The sequence below is a fragment of the Apium graveolens genome, chromosome 5 (genome assembly GCF_009905375.1).
Source record: "Apium graveolens cultivar Ventura chromosome 5, ASM990537v1, whole genome shotgun sequence".
Classification (NCBI taxonomy): domain Eukaryota; kingdom Viridiplantae; phylum Streptophyta; class Magnoliopsida; order Apiales; family Apiaceae; genus Apium; species Apium graveolens.
This window is the reverse complement of record NC_133651.1, coordinates 108,912,759-108,920,565: the sequence shown is the minus strand read 5'-3', so window position 1 is coordinate 108,920,565 and position 7,807 is coordinate 108,912,759. Positions and strand designations below refer to the sequence as shown.

At 42.5% G+C, this 7,807-nt stretch overlaps 1 non-coding gene across 1 annotated transcript; it reads left to right on the top strand.

Moving 5' to 3' along the window:
* The first annotated feature begins 5,802 nt into the window (after positions 1-5,802).
* LOC141662475 (small nucleolar RNA R71) lies at positions 5,803-5,909 on the top strand. The gene has a single exon (XR_012550591.1). It is a non-coding gene; the product is annotated as a small nucleolar RNA R71 (small nucleolar RNA).
* Positions 5,910-7,807: the final 1,898 nt, after the last annotated feature.

The window sequence follows — 7,807 nt, the reverse complement described above, 5'->3', positions numbered from 1 at the left end:
AAGGCAAAATATTAGCACATATAAATGCATTCCATGCACGGGCATACCTGTTCATGGCGATCGCCAGAAAGTGACGATACTCATTATTGGCTGGACTGCGGTTCCAAACTGTGCCTGGTCGACAGAGAGTCGCACAAATCAAATCCAAGTCAAAATCCTCAGCAGTCTTTTCATTCCAGTTCTCCTCCTCGGGCTTCCTCTCTCGCTGTCCAATCACACGGCGAATCACCGCAGGATGATAATCAACCGTCAGCCCATGAACTACAGAAAACCCATTCTTTTCAGCCTTCGCGTTCGCGTAGAACTCGCGAACAACACTCATCGGTACTGCTTCGGGTGACTCACAAAAAGCTATCCACCCCTTCTCTGCAATCATGGGCAACAACTCACCATCCCTCCCTGATGGTAAAAACCCCCTCTCCTTCAGAATCGGCTTCCCCAACAGCCTAGTGTACTCCTCCTCCGCAGCTCTGTCAGTTAACCGAGGCCTTACAGCAGTACCCTTTGATGAATCAGCAGTAGGAATTGTGCTGCTGCTGTCAATAGTGCATGCTCTCTTGGGTGCCATTGATTTGTGAATAAAAGTGTGTAAGAACTGATTTTTGATGTTTATGAGAGGGTTTAAGTGTAGGAAGTTTGTGGGAGATATGTAGGATAGGTGTATGTATATATAGTGTGTGGAGTAGGTTAAATTAGATTAGGAGTGGGGTTGAGGGATAAAATCATGGGGTAATGGGAAAAGAATTCGTGGGTTTATGGGCTGTGATGGGTTTTTGTGTTTTTGTTTTTTTTTTTCTCTAAACTGTAAAAAAATTTCTGGAACTCGACCCCTGCGCGGCCGCTCAGCATTTCTGCGCGGGCGCGCAGCAAGCTGCGCGGCCGCTCAGCATAGCTGCGCGGGCGCGCAGAGGGTCTCTGGAAAAAAAAAATTTCAGCCCCTTTTTTCTGATTTTTTTGTGTTTTTGGATAGGCTATTAACTTCTAAGGGATCCTGTAACAACAATTCATGGGTTGCCTCCCACGCAGCGCTTTCTTTTTCGTCATTAGCTTGACGTTTCGTACCTTTCTCAAGTAGTCAACAAAATGGCACTAACCACCTCTCGGTTTGCCATGTCCCCATAGTAGTGCTTCAACCGCTGACCGTTAACCTTGAATGCTTGGTCCGAATCATTCTCAAAAATTTCCACCGCTCCATGTGGAAACACAGTTTTGACAATAAAAGGTCCAGACCACCTTGATTTCAATTTCCCAGGAAAAAGTCGGAGCCGAGAGTTGAATAACAGAACTTGTTGCCCTGGCACAAATAACTTAGGATGTAGCTTCCTATCGTGCCACCTCTTCACCTTTTCCTTATACATTTTTTTATTCTCGTACGCTTGAAGTCGAAATTCATCAAGTTCATTAAGCTGAAGCATTCTTTTCTTACCAGCTGCATCTAAATCCAGGTTCAATTTCTTCAATGCCCAGTAGGCCTTATGCTCAAGCTCCGCCGGTAGATGACATCCCTTACCGTACACCAACTGAAACGGTGACATCCCAAGTGGAGTTTTGTATGCTGTTCTGTAAGCCCAAACAGCTTCATCGAGCTTTAAAGACCAATCCTTCCTTGACGGACAAACAACCTTCTCTAAAATGCGCTTTATCTCTCTGTTAGACACTTCCGCTTGACCATTTGTTTGCGGATGATAGGCAGTAGCTACTCGATGATTCACATTATAACGCTGCATCATAGAAGTGAACTTACGGTTGCAAAAATGCGATCCTTCATCATTTATGATTACCCGAGGCGTTCCAAACCTTGTGAAAATTTGCTTATGAAGAAAATTTAGTACTACCTTTACATCATTTGTCGGTAAAGCTTTAACTTCGACCCATTTTGAGACATAATCGACTGCCAGCAAGATGTACTGATTATTGCAAGATGAGATAAAAGGCCCCATGAAATCTATTCCCCATACATCAAAGACCTCGACTTCAAGCATCACATTTAATGGCATCTCATCCTTCCTTGACAAATTTCCCACTCTTTGGCAACGATCACACCTTAAAACAAACTGATGAGCATCCTTGAACAAAGTAGGCCAGAAAAAACCTGCTTGCAGAATACGAGCTGCCGTCTTCTCACCTCCATAGTGTCCACCATAAACCGTGGAATGGCAGTCTCGTAATATCCCCTCCGTCTCACAGAACGGGATACATCTCCTGATGATCTGATCAGCTCCCTGTCTAAACAAATATGGTTCATCCCACATATACCACTTCACCTCATGCAGAAACTTCTTCTTTTGATCGGATGTCAAATTAAGCGGCATTATATTGCTGACAAGATAGTTTACAATATCTGCAAACCATGGTTCTTCCTCCTGAATTGCAAACAACTGCTCATCCGGAAAAGATTCATTGATTAACGTCCTATCTTGTGAAGTAGAATCGGGATTCTCCAACCTAGAGAGATGGTCAGCTACTTGATTCTCGGTACCTTTTCTATCTTTGATCTCTAACTCAAATTCCTGAAGTAAAAGCACCCAACGAATGAGTCTCGGCTTCGAATCCTTCTTAAAAACCAGATAGCGAATAGCTGCATGATCAGTGAATACTGTTACTTTCGTACCAAGCAGATAAGATCGAAATTTCTCAAAGCCAAAGACTATAGCCAAAAGCTCCTTCTCAGTAGTGGTGTAGTTCAATTGGGCCCCATTTAAAGTCTTACTCGCATAGTAGACCACATGGAAGAGATTTTTCTTGCGCTGTCCCAGAACTGCACCTACCGCATAGTCACTCGCATCACACATCATCTCAAACGGTTCTGTCCAATCTGGTGCTGTAATAACTGGTGCCGTGATCAAACTCTCCTTGAGAGTCTCGAATGTTGCCAAACATTCATCATCAAATTTGAAAGGCACATCTTTCTCAAGTAAATTGCACAACGGCTTAGATATCTTTGAAAAGTCCTTGATGAATCGCCGATAAAAACCCGCATGACCGAGAAAACTACGGATTCCTTTCACCGAATTAGGTGGGGGAAGATTTTCAATGACTCCCACCTTGGCCTTGTCCACCTCCAGACCTTTGCTAGAGACCTTATGCCCAAGGATAATGCCTTCACGCACCATAAAATGACATTTCTCCCAATTAAGCACCAAATTAGTTTCCACGCATCTTTTGAGTACGGCGCGCAGATTATTCAAACATTCATCATATGAGTGTCCAAAGACGGAGAAGTCATCCATGAACACTTCGACATTATTTCCAATCATGTCAGAGAATATAGCCATCATACATCTCTGAAAGGTGGCCGGGGCGCCACATAACCCAAACGAAACTCTACGAAAAGCAAATGTGCCAAATGGACAAGTGAAGGTAGTCTTTTCCTGATCCTCTGGTGCAATACAAATCTGATTATACCCGGAATAACCATCCAGAAGACAAAAATACTCATGTCCCGCCAATCTGTCAAGCATTTGATCAATGAATGGGAGAGGGAAGTGATCCTTCCTTGTGGCTTTGTTCAATTTTCTATAATCCATGCATACTCTCCATCCTGTAACTGTTCGAGTAGGGATGAGCTCATTCTTTTCATTTGCGACCACAGTGATACCTCATTTCTTAGGTACACATTGCACGGGGCTCACCCACGAGCTGTCAGAAATAGGATAAATGATGCCTGTATCTAGCCATTTCAGAATTTCTTTCTTCACCACCTCCTTCATGATCGGGTTCAGTCTTCGCTGCTGTTCCACAGTTGGCTTACTACCTTCCTCTAACAGAATTTTATGCATACAATATGAAGGACTTATCCCCTTGATGTCTGCTATGGTCCATCCTATAGCCGATTTGAATTCTCTCAAAATCCTTAAGAGCTTGTCTTCCTCACTACCTGAAAGGTCAGCTGAAATAATAACAGGTAACGTAGATGAATCACCTAAAAAAGCATACCTCAAGTGTTCAGGTAATGGTTTGAGCTCCAAGGTAGGTGCTTCCTCTATTGATGGTTTGAGCTTCCCTTCAGCATTCTTAAGGTCAGAAGTACCAAGAGATTCAAATGGTATGTCGAGCTTTCGCTTCCATGGAGAAGCGTTCAGATATTGTAATTGCTCGTTGCTATCTTCATCATCGCTGTCAAAATCCCCCACTAAGGCCTTTTCTAATGCATCAGACATTAGCATGTGATCGAGTTCCGAAGTAATTGCGGAATCAATCACATCCACTTTTAAACACTCCTCATCTTCTGTAGGGAATTTCATTGCCTTGAATACGTTGAAGGTCACATCCTGATCTTGGACCCGCATAGTAAGTTCCCCTTTTTGCACATCTATCAAGGTACGGCCAGTAGCCAAGAAAGGCCTCCCCAAGATTATGGGAATCTTCTTATTTTCCTCAAAATCCAGAATAACAAAATCTGCAGGAAAGAAGAGCTTATCCACCTTGACGAGCACATCCTCAACTATGCCCCTTGGGTAAGTAATGGAACGGTCCGTCAATTGTAGCGACATGTATGTGGGTTTTGGATCAGGCAGATCCAGCTTTTTAAAGATCGACAAGGGCATCAGATTAATGCTTGCTCCCAAATCACAAAGGCACTTGTCAAAAGTTAGATTGCCAATGGTGCAAGAAATGGTGAAGCTTCCTGGATCTTTCAGTTTTGGTGGTAACTTTTGCTGCAGAACAGCGCTGCATTCTTCCGTGAGAGCAATGGTTTCAAGGTCATCCAGTTTCACCTTCCTTGAAAGAATAGTCTTCATAAACTTCGCATAACTAGGCATTTGTTCCAGAGCCTCAGCGAAAGGTATATTGATGTGAAGTTTCTTGAACACCTCCAGAAACTTCCCGAACTGTCTATCCAGCTTTTGTTGCTGCAATCTCTTAGGAAAAGGTGGTGGAGGATAGAGCTGTTTCTCCCCTGTATTAGCCTCAGGCAGAGTGTGTTCAACAGTAGTCTTCCTTGGTTCCTCCACTTTCTCCTTTTGCTTAGATTTTTCATCTCTAACTTCAGCTTCGACTTCTTTTGCCTTTTCAGCATCAGCTACTTTTCCAGACCTTAAGGTAATAGCCTTGACTTGCTCTTTAGCTTCCTTCCTGCCTGGTACTTCCGTGTCACTGGGAAGAGTGCCAGGTTGACGATTGAGCACTGCATTGGCTAATTGACCGATTTGATTTTCCAAGGTCTTGATAGAAACCGCTTGACTCTTGCACAACAGCTTAAGTTCCTCAAAATCAGCACTAGTAGGTGCAGCTGCACTTCCCTGTTGAGGATATGATTGCCTTGTAGCATACTGCTGTGGTTGCTGGAATCCAGGTGGGTTAAACTGTTTACTCACTCCTTGCTGATATGGTGGCTGAATAGCATTTTGATTATTCCCCCAGCTGAAATTTGGATGATTTTTGTTGTTAGGATGATAGGTTGCTGGCACAGGCTGCTGTTGTCGCTGATAATTATTCACATACTGAACAGATTCGTTGACAAGAGAACACTGATCCGTAGCATGAGAACCTGCACAAAGCTCACAAACCATAGCTATTTGATTAACTCCATACGTAGCCAAAAAATCAACCTTCATTGATAGCGCTTGGAGCTGGGCTGCAATAGTGGTGGCTGCATCAACTTCCAGAATACCTACTACCTTGCCTGACGTCATCCTCTGAGTTGGGTTTTGATGCTCATTTGCAGCCATCGTCTCGATAAGATTATACGCCTCAGTATAGCTTTTAGCCCATAAGGCGCCTCCAGCTGCTGCATCGAGCATGGGCCGAGATTGGGCCCCCAAACCATTATAAAAACCAGTGATTACCATCCAATCCGGCATTCCATGATGTGGACATTTTCTCAATATTTCCTTGTAGCGTTCCCAAGCCTCGCACATAGATTCTGTAGGTTGCTGCGCAAACTGAGTAAGAGCACTCCTCATAGCAGCAGTCTTTGCCATTGGATAAAACTTCACCAGAAACTTTTGCGCAAGATCTTGCCACGTAGTGATGGACCCAGCTGGTTCAGAATGTAACCAGTCTTTAGCCTTATCCCTCAGTGAGAATGGGAAAAGCCTCAACTTGATAGCCTCATCAGTCACGCCATTATACTTAAAAGTGCTGCAGATCTCGACAAAATTCCTTATGTGCATGTTGGGGTCTTCAGTTGCCGCTCCTCCAAAAGAAACAGAATTCTGCACCATCTGAATAGTGCCCGGCTTGATTTCAAAGGTGTTAGCTTGAATAGCCGGATGAAGGATGCTTGACTGAATGTCATCAATTTTAGGCCGAGAAAAATCCATAAGAGCTGGATCAGCTTGAACAATACGATCTCCCATGTTTACTGGTTCTTTCTGCTCAGTTCATGAATCCGAATCCTCAAAATCTAACTTCTCCGGAGTATCAAGAACTTCGTCTTTCTCCTCAGCTGTATCTAAGGTCCTCTTGCGAGCACGAGAACGAGTTTGCATAAACGCTTGCTAAAGTACCTGAAACACAACCGAAAAGAGTAATTAACTACTACGTCCTAATCACTGAGTCCTAATGACCAATGATGGTAAGTACATAAACTAAACAAATACGCCGAGTCCCCGGCAGCGGCGCCAAAAACTTGTTAGGGCGAAATCACGCACTAATATTCACGCAAGTATACGCGTTCGCAAGTAATATAGAATACTTTCTAGTTCGTTCCCTCAGAGACTCAGACTAAGTTATTGTCTAATTAAACTCACTCACCAATGTATGATTACTTCTCAATGTTAAGATAACACTTAAAATTGTTGATTAAATATTAACTATAATTAACTACTTAATTAACCACTTAACTAACACTTCAATTTATCAATAATAAAACACTCATGAGATCACAACTTCATTATTACTTCCTTCTATAGCCATTGTTATTACCTTTAGCATGTGACAGTGATGATATTAATCGAATAACACGAAACTGATAAAAGCCAACTTTCATTGTACTAATACCATTCTACCAAGCATCCACAATTAAGATAGAAGTTGAATAGTCATCAATTATATTGAGTTCCTATATGTCTACAAAAATTGACAACACAACGATTTAAGCACAAGTTATTCCTTTTGATTACATAAGGCAAATAAAACTGTTAGAGTTACCCACTAATCATGCACAACGTGCATGAACCTATGCTAGCATGGCAAGTTCTAAATCTCAAGATCCACCATCGCTTCACAAGAGATTAACACCCTATCTTATATGTTCGCGACGCACATAAGACGAATACGCACAACCAATACTAGATATCATGCAATCATCACACACTAAAGTATTAAACAATTAACTAAAGAATTTCATAATAAATCCGTTGCAACCCCATGATCACGATTAGCCCATAATAGAACTTATCGCCATCATGGGTTCATATGAAATCATGATAAATGACACAAGAAAATAATAACTAAACTAATTATATTAAAACAGAGTACATCACAAGAGTAAATAAGTCAAAGCAAGAAAACTAGCATCCAACGTTACAACGAAACAAGAATCACAAGAATATATGCTTCCTCTTCGTTGCGGTGTGCTAAATCGGTCTTCTTCCTTATCTCCTTCGCTTCTTGCGCAAAACACAATCTAAAACATAATCTCTTTCATATCCTCTATGAAAACGTCTCAAATCTACTTATATAATAGTCCCATAAAACTCAGATTACATAGAAGTTGGAAGCCAAACAGAAGTAGAAGTCTAAAATAATTCAGCTTTTTCCCCGACCCTGCGCGGCCGCTCAGCATTTCTGCGCGGGCGCGCAAGGCTGCTGCGCGGCCACTCAGCATTGCTGCGCAGGCGCGCAGGACCCTACTGGAAAA